Source organism: Pithys albifrons, chromosome 15 (assembly GCF_047495875.1).
Source record: "Pithys albifrons albifrons isolate INPA30051 chromosome 15, PitAlb_v1, whole genome shotgun sequence".
NCBI lineage: Eukaryota > Metazoa > Chordata > Aves > Passeriformes > Thamnophilidae > Pithys > Pithys albifrons.
Window position 1 is genome coordinate 1,045,554 of NC_092472.1, and position 13,191 is coordinate 1,058,744.

The 13,191-nt window shown below is 42.0% G+C and overlaps 1 pseudogene; it reads left to right on the forward strand.

The window, feature by feature from the left end:
• The window catches only part of LOC139679147 (ran-binding protein 17-like), a 126,355-nt pseudogene that overhangs the window by 75,345 nt on the left and 37,819 nt on the right, over positions 1 to 13,191 (forward strand).

A 13,191-nucleotide genomic window follows, 5' to 3' on the forward strand; every position in this document is an offset into this window, starting at 1 on the left:
GTCGTGTTTGTGTCAATTAAAATAAACAAGCTTCTTCCCAGTGGTAGCATGCCAGGTGCAAAGTCTGGGTGTGAAATCCTAACATATTGATATATAATGCAAACCCAATGGTCTGATGGGGCAGTCCAGCCTGGCAGCATTCCTGGTGCTCTGTTCCTGGGAATATTCAGAGCACATTTGAACCAGCAGTGGGCAGGATCCCTGACTGTGAACCCATTCACCTGCATCTGCTGTGGGTGCAGTCACTGCTTGTAACCAAGCCACTGCCGAAAGCCACTGGTGTCCTATTCTGTCTTACCCTACAGACCCAGTTTTTCTTTCAGTAGGTGAAATTTGTAAGTTATTTCTTAACAGTAGGTTAAAAGGAAGCCCTAGGGAATGTTTAGTGTGCACTCTGTTGAGTGGTGTTGTTCCTGTGGAGTGTCTGCACAGCGTTTGAGACTGTCTAGTTCCTGCTTTGTTAATGCCAAGGGTCATGTGAGACAGAGGAGTTAACTTGACAGAGTATTCGTGCTTGACTAATGGCATCCAGTCTTTCAAACCCCAGAGTGTTGGCAAAAGTACCTTATGGTAGCCTGCCATTAGTGTTGTGGGGTAATCAACAGACATTGTCAGATTATTTCCTTCCATTAAAGAATCCAATGCAGGATGCATGCAGCATGCATTTTACACCTGGTATGAGGAGTAAACATGGACATTGAGTTCATGGTAGTGAAACAATTTGTAGTCTTCCAGGACATATTAGTTATTTTTTGTTCTGCTACTGGTGACTTGACCTGTTCCTGTGATTACTTACTGGTTGACACAAGGAGTTTCTAATTTCCTGTCATCCAGTGTGAGCTCAGTAATGGTTAGGTGGATAAATGGCATTTTGCCATATAGTTTTAATCTCTTCTTTGGAATTTGTTAGTGGTAGCTTTGCAGTGGAGTATTGTTGGTCAAACTCAGTGAGTTCTTTTATTAACAGAAAAAAAAATTAAATACTTGTGTCATAGCCACCAGTAGCTACAGGAGCCACTGTTCAGTTCATGGGTTAAAGGCTGTATGAAATAGATATTCTTCAACATACAGAAATATTTTGAGATTTGTCACTGCAATAGGGGTGCTTTAGACCTTCAGACTGTAGATCCAAGTACTACTGTCACATCAGATCTTAGATCTTTTATTACCTTTCCACTGGAAGTTAATGAATATGCCTTTTACTGAATTCCTGTTAAACTGTTTTTGAGGGGACAGCGTTTTATGTAGCCAGAATATCTATTAGTGGCTGTATTTCTACCACAGTCTTGAAATTTTCCAGTATGTTTCTTTTAACATGCACTGAGTACACGGCTTGGCCACCACCTCATGGGAGGTGTGTGTGGAAGGGGAAAGGCCAACTGAAAGAAAACCTGCCCTCAAGCTGAATTTTCTAATCTGCAGGACATTTGAAGTTTCCTCACTGTGTTCATTCAGCATTGTAGCAGCAGCAGTGAAGGTTCCAGGAGGGATAAATGGGGGAGAGTTCCCCAAGGGTGAAGACAGGTAGGAGGGAGCAGTGGGATTTTGAAGGAGGCAGTAGGGTTGCAGTAGATGACACAATTCTGGAAAAGGCCTGTGACTTAAGGTACCAGCCTATCTCCTTGGACTTGCTTTCACCCACCCTGTTTCCCTGAGGTGCAGGTTTTCGTAGCCACAGACAATTCCTCCATCTCTTTGGGATTCTCTGTCCTTGTTGCTCCTACTTCCAAAACAGCCACAGCACATGTTCTTGTGTCTCTTGACCTGCTCCTAAGAGATCATGGCAAGGAGCAGGGCACTGTACCCAAAACCAGCAGTAGTCCTCTCCTTCCTCTGGTCATCCCTTTGAACAGTAGCTGCCCACCTGCCTTAATCCTTCCCTGCGTAGATAAGAGACCAGAAAATACTGAGACTGGAGTAATTTTATTTCTGTCTGCATCCAGAGGATGTCCTGGACATTTGACAAAGTGTCCTGTACTTCTTTTGGCTGCAAGCACCTTTCCTTTTCTTCCCTTACCCTTTTTGAGCCTCTTCTGGTTCTTTTCAGTTGTTATCAAATTCACATGGAAGTGATTTATCATGAGGTGGATTTACAAAATATCTGACCAAATATTGAGTATTTTTGGTCATCATAAAATAACTGAAACATGAATGAAAGATTCATGGCTGTTGTGTGTCACTGTGGTGGATGCACATACACTACTTACCAATGGAGGGATTTCCCATGTGACAATGTTTAAGTAATACATAAGAATAAAATTATATCTCTGAATCTTCTGAACACTTATACTGATAAGGCTTCAGGAATCATGGTAAACTGAAACTCAGTACTTTTGCAGTTTTTAACTCTTTATTTTTGTCCAGGTCTAATGAAAAGGGTATATCCCATCACTGCCTGAGCCACTCAGAGCTTTCCAGGTAAGTGATGATAATCTGCCAGAAATCATTAAAACATGACTGTGCAGAGCTTTCTTGCCAACAAATTGCCATCTGTGTTTTTACTGAAACTTCAGCACTGCATAAGGAAGAGATTTTCAAAATCTTTTCAGGGGATTTGGAGGCCCATTTTTCTTACACTGTAATGGGAATTGGACAGCACACACCTTATGCAGCTTTGAAAGTTTTGTTTAAAATGTATGATTTTTTCATCTTTCTGATTTTTGTAGTGCAACTACATTTGTTATATCCTTAACTTGTGACCAAGACTGTTCCTAAATTTACATTTCAAATTAATGTAATTCTTATATAAGCTTAAAAGATTTTCACTCTCTCCTTTAGTTATTTAACAAACAAACCAGACCCAAAACCAACCACCTCCCCCAAACTTGGTGCTTTATGGCAGTTGTCATCTTTTCTGGCTGGGAGCAATTTACCTTCTGCAGCTTCTTCTTTGGCACAGTCCCAGGTCTCCTGTGCTTGGGAGGTGCAGCAGCCTCTGCACGTGCAGTGTTCCCTAATTCCTCAGCCCTGCTGTGGCCTGCTGGCACCTCTCAGAGAAGGAGTTCAGGGCCTGCTGGAAAGAGGTTGGGTGAATTCTTTAGACACTTAAAAATGGCCTGTAAGCCCCATTTGAGACCGTGGCATGCGGTGATAAATGGAGAAGGTCCCCACCCTCCATGTGACCAGATGGATTCCCCCTCTTTGCACACAGTAAATCCCCCTCTCCTTCTCTCAGGCTTTGCTTTTGCTTTTCTCCCCTGCATCCCTGATTCTGTTTCCTCATCTGATTGTTTCCCTTTTAAATTGCACTGCAGTTTTTTTCAGTTCTTTCTTTTAAGCTGAGCATTGCCCTGCTGTGCTTCCCCAGGGTCATTCCCATGCTCTGCTGCCAGGGGACTGCAGGCTCTGGGTGAAGGGTGACCTGTGCTGGGCACCACAGAGCTGTTGGCTGGGGCACAGCAGTGTCACACAGTCCTTGTGCTTGAAGAGGGGGGTCCCTGAATTGTAAACTGGGGATTAGACAGGAAATTAAGGACAGTAGAGGGGTTTTGAGGGGCAAAACCATTATTAAATGGATATAGGAGGCTGGAAGTGGATATCTTTGCCTTGATTCTTTCCCTGGCTGAATACATTAATGTCTTGGAATGTGCAAAGAATTTTGATTCTTCTGTGGATGATATGGTAACTCTTTCCCCAGAGAATTATAAATTGGACTATACTATAATTTTTTGTCTTCCCTTTTTAGATTTTAGGTTAAAATACACAGCCTCTTAAAATAATACTTTTAAGGGCCTGTATTGAGGGCAGAGGTGTTTGGTGTGCTGAGGGGTTTGGTGGTGTGAAGAGTAGGCTGTCATGGTCATACAGTCTCAGAGTAAGATGGGAGTTCAGAGTCTGGGAAGCTGCTTTGGTTCAGCTTTTAGACACTGGGGTTTTATTCTTGTCTTCTTAATAAAGATAAACTGAAGCAAATATTTGACTTGTTAATGCTATTCCATTTAGATTTTTCAGTTTCTCATAACTTTTCAGCACAAAGCAGAGTTAGTGTTGCTCTTCTGGGCTTTGTGTCTGTGAGTAGTTCAGTATTTTGATATTGTTGTTATCACCAAAATTGCAAATATGCTGCCATTTTTTATTTCTACTTTTTTTTTTTGCACTTCCATGTTCATCTCCCATAGATGTTTTGGTAAATTTGGCATTGGTGTAGCTTTTGATGAAGCTCTTGTTTTTCAAGACTCATCTGAAACTTCATGGTTGGTTCCTTTGACTTTGTTTCACTTACTTCATCCTTTAAATCCCTAACCCACTTGAGCAAGAAAGAGGCAGGGACACTGGCACCTGGATTTCAGTGCTGCCTTACCATGATTTCTTCAAGAGCTGTATATTTTTCTCCTCTTTCATTCCATGGCTTCTCTTCCTTACATAGTGGAAAACTGCTTTTTGTATGATGAAATTCCTCTCTAGATCTTTAGAAATGTTCTCAGATAAAGTTTTGTGAATGTTTCTTAAAATACTACATTTTATGTGTCTTTCATCTTGCTTGATATTGGCACGGCAGAAACAGAAATGGGAATTGCTGTGATTGCCTCTGTTCACTCACGAGTACTTTCTAGCTTTTATATTATTGCTTCATCTTTCAGCAACCAAATACAACCATGAACTGAAAGCACAGATGTATATGAAAGTGCCCTGAATGCTGGATGAAGAGACTTCCTTACAGAGTTTTAATTTTCTCTTCAATTTGTCTCTGTGGCTTCTTGTTTCTCTTTAAATGTCTTGCAACTGGCTACCGACGGACAGAAATTTTGCTCTTTTGCAAAATAGCCCTTTTATGATTTTGATATTGATGTCAAATCTGGATAGTTCAAATTCCTTTTTATTGCTTTGTATGGTATATACTTGTTAAGGATTTAGTGCAACTATAAACATCTCCAGGACTCCCCATAGTAGGGATAAACTGTGAATTATGGACTTATTAGAATGGGCTATTTCTTTAAGGCAATCTGAACCTCTATAGCTCTGCAAAGAGATTTTATAAAGTAAATCAATGTTTCTCCATAAAGTTAAATTGAGGAATTACTTTGGTAATTGCATTATTTGCCTTTTTCTGAGCAAATAATACTAAAATGTATTCTTGAGTTTATAACTTCCTGAAAAAGAAACTTAGTTTATGTGTTGTATACAATCCTTAGACCATGATTATGTAAAATCAATAATCAGTGCTGGTTTTAAGTTGTTTAACAGCTTTTCTTCAGGTTCTCTATTCCCCAAACTGAAATCCTACTGCATCACAGTATAAATAGCTGGTACTGATGATACCTCTTACACCTTGGTCTGCCATCAATGGATCTGACAGCTTGAAGTCAGAATCATTGTGCACATTCTACAGACACTGAGATATAGGAAGCTGAACTGACTTATTTGACTGACAGTTTGAGGTACCTCCTCGCTCTCAGGCACAGGGTGGGATTGTTGGGGTGTCTGTGCAGGGCCAGGGATTGAACTGGATGATTCTGGTGTGTCTCTTCCAGCTCAGGATATTCTGTGATTCTATGAATTTGATGTCATGGTCAGGAATAAGTGTCAGGGCTTCCAAGCCAGGGAATCGTGGTGCCTTTTTATTTGGCTGGGCTCATGTCCAAAGGGAGGGGGCAGAGCACGGCCCAGGCTCTGCTCGGGGGGCCCAGCAATGGCAGAAGAGGAATGGGCAGGAACTGATGGCCAGGACGTTGCAGCTGGACAGGAGGAAGAACTTCTTTGTTGTGCAGTGACTGAGCTCTGAGCAGAGCCCAGAGAGGGTGTGGAGTCTCCTCACTGGGGATGTTCCGGAACCATCTTGACACAATCCTGTGCCGTGTTCTTGGGGATGGCCCTGCTGGAGCAGAGAGGTGGGACTAGATGAGCCACTGTGGGCCCTCCAACCTGAACCATTCTGGGATTCTGTAACCTCATTTGAAAAAAAATGTATTCCTCCACTTTACTGCTTTCAGTTTACCCCTTTCACCTGAAGGCCAGTGCCACCTCTTGCCTCCTAATGAAATGAGCAGATGAGCACACCAGGCTCCATCCCAGCCCTCTGAGTGTCTCTGCCCTGAGCCACTCTCAGCTCAGCACAGCTCTGCAGGGTCCTGGGTCTGTGTCCCACATCTCACGCCTAACCTGGGGGAGGCAGTAGGGCAAGTGTTGGCTGCAGGATTGCACCAAAAGGCTGACTGAGTTTGCTGTCAGAAATGGTAAGTGGTTTGATCTGGTGTTCCCCAGGAACCGATAACAGGACTAGTGTTTATCCTACAGCAGAACTTCTACATTGGTTGTTGATCAGAATGTGCTTCTCAAATGTCTGTCTGAGAGGGGTTGCAGTCAGGGAAATGCAGTGTCCCTGTGTACCTTAAGTGAAGTGTTTGGTGCACAGAAGAGGAAAGTTATGGATTAGTACAAGAACTGCAAGGTAGAGTATCATTGGGATTGGGTATATCAGGAGCTCTGTGAATTGGCCTATAGTTTTTCTGTGCCCATTTTCTCCCATGAAAATTTTCTTACGAATTTTCTTGTTTTTATCTTGTGAAATAATTTATTTCATTATGTCAGATGGTGGATTTTTTTTTCATTAATTAATTTGTTGCAATATTGCAAAAAAGTTTGAATTCCTTGCTCAGGAAAATGATGTGACCTGTTTTTGTAGTATTTTCTATCTCATAAATGGAAAATTCTAAGACCTATCATAGAAACACATTTGTAATATAATCATAGAATCACAGAATGCTTTGGGTTGGAAGGAAACCTAAAGATCATCTCATTCTGCCCTCTGCCATGGGCAGGGACACCTTCCACCAGCCCAGGTTGCTCCAAGCTCTGTCCAGCCTGGCCTTAGACACTTCAGGGATGGGGCAGCCACAGCTTCTCTGGGCAACCTGTACCAGGGCCTGCCCACTCTCACAGGGAAGGATTTCTCCCATTTAAACCTGCCCTCTGACAGTGGGCAGCCATTCTCTCTTGTCCCAAGTCCCTCTCAGGCTCTCTTGGAGGCCTTTTAGGGCTTTGGGGTCTCCCTGGATCCTTCTCTTCTCTAGGTGAGCCACCCCAGCTCTCCCAGCCTGGCTCCAGAGCAGAGGGGGCTCCAGCCCTGGAGCATCTCCCTGGCATCCTCTGCACTCACTCCAGCAGCTCCACATCCTCCCTGTGCTGCCCCTAGGGCTGGAGGCAGCTCTGCAGGTGGGGTCTCACCTGAGGGGGCAGAGGGGCAGAATCTCTCCTGCCCTGCTGCCCATGCTGTGGGACCAGCCCAGCTCAGGGGGTCCCAGCACACACAACGGGGGCATGTGGAGCTTCTTGGCAACCAATGAGCTCCTACACTGAGCTTTTAGTCTGCACTTCTCAAAAAGAGGAAAATTGGTTATAAAATCTCACTGGTTTTGTTTTGTTTATTCTAGTGTTACAAACATTAACATGTGAGCCTGTGATTTCAAGAACTCTTCAGTTTCTAAATGGCTTTTCTGTTGGGTATCCTTTTTATTAGATGTGTTTCAACATATTGTTTGAAAATAATAAGATAAAATTAATGTGAGACTTCTGTTGGTTTTATGCCACATTTTTAAACCAATTAGCATGTTAATATTGATTCATTTTGGTTTATTTTTACTATGTATAGTTTTTAAAAGGTGTGTTTATTTCTCCCTAGTTTTACCAGCAGAACAGAAATCATATAACTGGTTGCTCATGGTCATCTGTGCAATTCCCAGTCTTCTTGAAGTCAGTCCCATTGATGAGTTCAGCAATAGTGAGAACAGGATTGACTCTGCTGGCAGCTCAGAAGAGGATTGGTGGTTCTTGGAGGATGAGTGAACTAAGATATGAAACATGAGTTGGATTCCAAACAGAAGCCTCCTCACATCTTTTGTTGCCTGATTCAAAGTTCCTCACTATGTCAACGTTATCATTACTGATATTGTTACTGCTGATGTAATAGCCTGACTTAGCATGTTCATTTTTGTCTGGGGTCAAATATATTTGTAACATTTTTACTCAGTCATTGGTACCAACTTGCTATCTGTTGCAAACCTTTTGTGTCTTATTCTAATTAATATTCACTTACCATGAGTTGGAAAGGAATGTTTGCTCTTTGAATTTTCAGTCAATAAAGCAAGAAGATTGAAAAGTAGTGATGACTGATGTAACACAACATTTGAAGGTATATGACAGATAATAAACCACCAGGGCTCATGAAAGCATTCAACATTAAAATCCTATGCTGTTTTAAGATAAAACTGGCTTTTCAGTAATTTTCTAGAGGAGAAAAGAAGAGGAGAAGGCATCTGGAATATGACAAGTGGTATCATTTTATTTATCCATAGATCTGTAATCATGTAAGAATAATTTTAATATATTTCCTTGGGTTTAAAAATGAGTGTGGGTTTTCACATTCCATAAGTGAATTTTATTTAATGAAAACCATACAAGGTGTACTTCTGTATGTTTTCTTGAAACAATATTAAGCAGCTCACTTGATACTTTAAATATATATGTGTTTATGCTTTCATGGCATCACAGAAATGAGACTGGAAAGGACTTGGAAATGAAACTTTAAGAAAGAATTGGACAAAAACAGAAGAGGAGACATTTATTTCATTAACAAGATTTATGAAGGAACTAATGAGCTCTCTCCTGTTTTCTACCAGATACTTATTGCTTTTCTAGGGTTCAAAACACTTTCAGCATCCCCTGAGCAGTAACACTGCACCCAGACTGTGAGGGTGGTTCCTCCTGTGTGTTTGCTGGCAGCACCAGAAGCATTCAGCATTTCTGGTTGGCTTCTGGAGGCTTGCAAAGGCATGCATTCCTGTGGGAGCTCTCCAAAAGGAGGATTGGAATAAACTATTGGTGCAAATAATACTTTGCAAGGCTGAAATGTCTGGATAGTTTCAGTGTTCAGATTACTCAAATTATATTTGCTGCAGATGAGTTTCTGCTCATGAAACAGATGTAATAATATCAGGACCTAGAAAGGATGAAAACGTAGATATTGAATAACCTGAGTTCTCTTGAAAAGTAGCACTGTGATGAAATTGGGGCATTTTTCTTTGCAGAAACTTGCTGACTGTTGACAGAATGGGTTTAGACCCCTCTGCATGGTCGGGATGTAAAGCAGCACTGCCCTCATAAATACACACTTTTAACAGCAATTTGAAGTGTTAAAAGACTGGCAAAAAGAGAGATTAGCTAAAAACATAAATAATCAAAATGTATTCAATGACTTTTCCCTGGCAATGATTCGAACAGGAACTCTGAGGATGGTGGCTCTGCTGCTTAGAGGGGTGGGGTTGTGCCAAGGCAGCTTTAAATGCTTCACTTCACCATGATCTTGTATTAGTTAAGTTTAAAATTGTGTTCCCGGGCAAACCATAAAAGATTTCAAAAGTATTAGACACCCACTTTTGTGCTGGAATTTAATATGCAACTTTTTATTGGAAAATAATCGTCCTTGTCTGGCGAAATCCGCCATGCAATATTTCTGTTAGTAGGCATAATGCAATAAAGACAGGGAGGGCTATTTATCACTACAAATTTTGAGGATTTCAGGATTCTTTTTATTATTTTAATATATTTCTTTGGTATTAAATCAGAAAAATGATAAATTACACCTGTCGAGGCTGTTTTTCCTTTTTCCCAGAAAATGATGTACAACCTAATTTCACTGGTCATTTTGGCTTTTAAAGATATGTATTTTTTCCTATTAAAAACTCTACCAATAGGGGTTTTTTTAATAAGAATACTGAAGTACTTTTTATTTCAAACATATGAAGTAGTTTATAACTACTTCCTGGCATTGCAAACTTTGGCCTTTTCACATTGTATTAGGGTTTTTTAAAAGGCATTAAGTATATTGCTTTGAAAGAAGTAGTGTATTGTTAAGATGCTGGATCCAGTGGATCAATTTTCAGTATTTGAAATAGATTAAATTGTGGCTAGCCTGAAAGGTTAAAATAATAATTTATTTCATTTCAGTACTTTCCTGTATGCCAATCAGCTTTTTCACAGTCTTAGAACTCTTGGTAATTTTCTTTTTTTATGTGTATAAACATCTTCTTCTAAAGGATAATGTGGAATTAAAAGAAAACTATAATTTCAACAACTGCACTGTAGAACAGGGGAAAAAAAAGGAAGAAAAACCATAAGAAGGCATCAACAACAAAGGCAACAAATGACTGGGGCTGGTGTCACAGTTTACATTACTTTCACAATTATTCTGGGTTTGCATATTTCGAAATGTATTAGTCCAATTGGATTTCAAAGCTCAGTTATTTGAATTATAAATCATTATGTCCCTCCTAGCTGGTCAGTTGTGAAATATCTTTGAATTCATTTGCATAATGGAATATGTTAGTCATTCCTTTATGTCTGTGAAGCCACAGTGCTCCCTTATACATGGTTAGTTCTTTCTAATAATTAACTTTTCCTCTGTATATTTTTGTAGCAAAATAACTACAGTTTTATTATTATTTTGCACAGTAACATGGGTTAAAATGCTTTCAGTTTTTCAAACGTTCTTAATCCTCATCTTTGTTAGCTTTGTGTTGTAAAAGGCTCTGCCTTGTAACAGGGCAGGAAACCAACTATGTAGCTTTGCAAGATAAATCCAGGTAATGCCACTCTGAATGTTATAGATTGACAAGAGAAACAACTCTTAAAACTTGATTAGGAGATTTTCCAATAGCAGGAAGCTATAAAACCTACTCTTACAATTTTACCTCTTTAAAAAGAATTTAATCTACTTACAATGAAAAGGGAAATTGTTTATTCCCATAAAAGTTATCTAACTGTTCAGTCAATGATGTGGAGGAATGGCAGAGTGAAGCAAACACTCAGGACAGAACCCCAGTAACTGGAATAAGTGTGGTGGGGATCTGGGGAGTCTCTGGGACTGCAGGGACACACCACTGGTGTTGTTCACGAGCCCATCAGTGCCAGGCAGCAGCACTGGGCAGGGAACTACTGAGTCCTCTGCAGTATTCATTGGAGAATGTACAAGCCCAGAAGTAATTTCCTTCACTTGGTGCCTTCCATGCTTAGGAATGTTTCTGAAGTTTGAATTTTTATATGGCATTCCTGAAAAAGTGCACAGGTGTACTGGGATGTCCCAAAACCTTTTACCATCCTCATTTTACAGGTGCAGAACTGAGACAGTGGAATTTAACTGAGTTTCTGTAAGTCATACAGGGATTTCATGTCAAATGAAGGAGAATCAAGAGGCAGAAGATCCCAACCATTGTTTTGGCCACTCTCACACTCCTGTTTTCCAAATGTGGCTTGCAGCAGCCACTGCCTCAGAAAAGAGCTCTCAAAGGTGCCAGCATAGCAGTTTTTGCAAAACACAGGGTTATCTCCTTTGCCCATCTCCAGATCACCTGAGACAGGGAATGTGTGTGTGTGCTCGTGCTGTTAACAGATGTCATAATTCACAGAGCTAGGAAAGAATTTGAATTGTGAAACAGGTCTGAACCATCTGATTTAAGGGCTTCTATAACAGAGTTTTTGCAAACTCAACTTTTTATTTAATGTGATTTCTTGTGCTTTGGAAAGGAAACCTTAAGAAAACGATTACATTTTGCCAGGTCTAAGTAGCTAAAAGATGTGACCTACAGAATTACTGCAGTCCAGTAGATGTGCTAGTTCCGTGTCAGTGAGCATCTCTGGGGTCCTTGGTATCCAGGCAGGTGCCCACACACTGGAGCTCCTCCTGCTTGACCAGAGCCAGGATCGGGTACCTTGGCTGGTCAATGCCCAGAGTACACAGCAGACCTTCCCCAGGGCCCATGGGGATCAAAGTGTGGTGGCTGAGGCCAGGTGGTGCTGCTGCAATTCCCTTGGCTGTCACAGTTATGCAGTGGGAGATTTCAGGGCATACATAGCAGGAGTCAGTTCCTTTGCTTTCTGTTGTATCAAGTTGGAGAAACTGGGGTTTCTGTGGAAGTATTCAAAGATATGTCCAAAATTCTCAACTGTACCCCCTTGGCTCTGAGGCTGGGTGCTTGTAAGAGATCCCCATTCAGTTCTTACATGTCTGAAAATACTTGCACAGAATCACAGAATTGTTAGGGCTGGAAGGGACCTCTGGAGAGCATCCAGTCCCATCCTCCTGCTGAGGCCAAGTCACTTGGAGCAAGTGACATAGGAGCACATCCAGGTAGGTTTGGAACGTCTCCAGAGAAGAGACTCCATGACCTCCCTGGGCAGCCTGTTCAAGGCTCTGCTGCCCTCAACATAAATAAGTTCTTCCTCATGTTGAGGTGAAACTTCTTGTGTTTTAGTTTTGGGCTGTTGCTCCTTGTCCTGTTGTTGGGCACCACTGAAGAGCCTGGCCCCATCCTCTGACACTCAACTTGTAGATGTTTACATGCATTGATGAGATCCCCTGTCTTCCTTCTCCAGACTAATCAGGCCCAGCTCCCACAGTCTCTCCTCATAAGAGAGATGCTCCAGACCCCTCATCATCTTTGTGGCCTTGTCTCTCTTGTCCTGAGGAGCCCAGAGCTGGACACAGCCCTGCAGATGTGCCTCCCAGGGCTGGGCAGAGGGGCAGGATCCCCTCCCTGACCTGCTGCCAGTGCTCTTCCTCATGCCCCCAGGATCCCATTGGTCCTCCTGGCCATGGGAGTGCATGGCTGGCTCATGGTCAACTTCTCACCACCAAGACTCCCAGGTCCTTCTCCTCAGAGCTGTTCTCTAGTAAGTTGGTCCCAAACCTGTACTGGTACTTGGGTTGTTCCTCCCCAGCTGCAGGACTTGCACTTGCCCTTGTTGAACCTCAGTAGGTTTCTCTCTGCCCAGTTCTCCAGCCTATCAAGGTCCCACAGAAGGGCACCACCTGCTCCCCCAGTTACATATTGTCACCAAACTTGCTGAGGGTCTGTGCTGCTGTCCCTGCATCCAGGTCTTTGATAAACAAGCTGAGTAAGGCTGGACCCTGTATTGCTCCCTGGGGAACCCCACTGACTCCAGGTGTCCAACTGGATTCTGCGCCACTCATTCCAACCCACTGAGCTCTGCCATTCAGCCAGTTCTTGATCCACCTCACTGTCCATTCATCTCAACCCACATTTCCTGGGTTTGTCTGGGAGAATGTTGTGGACGGCAGTGTCAAAGCCTTGCTGAATTGAGGTAGAGAGCAGCCACTGCTCTAACTTAACCTTGAATAAGAGTTTAACATAGCTTCGTATGCATAAGATGTATTTTTATCTTTTATAACTAAAACCA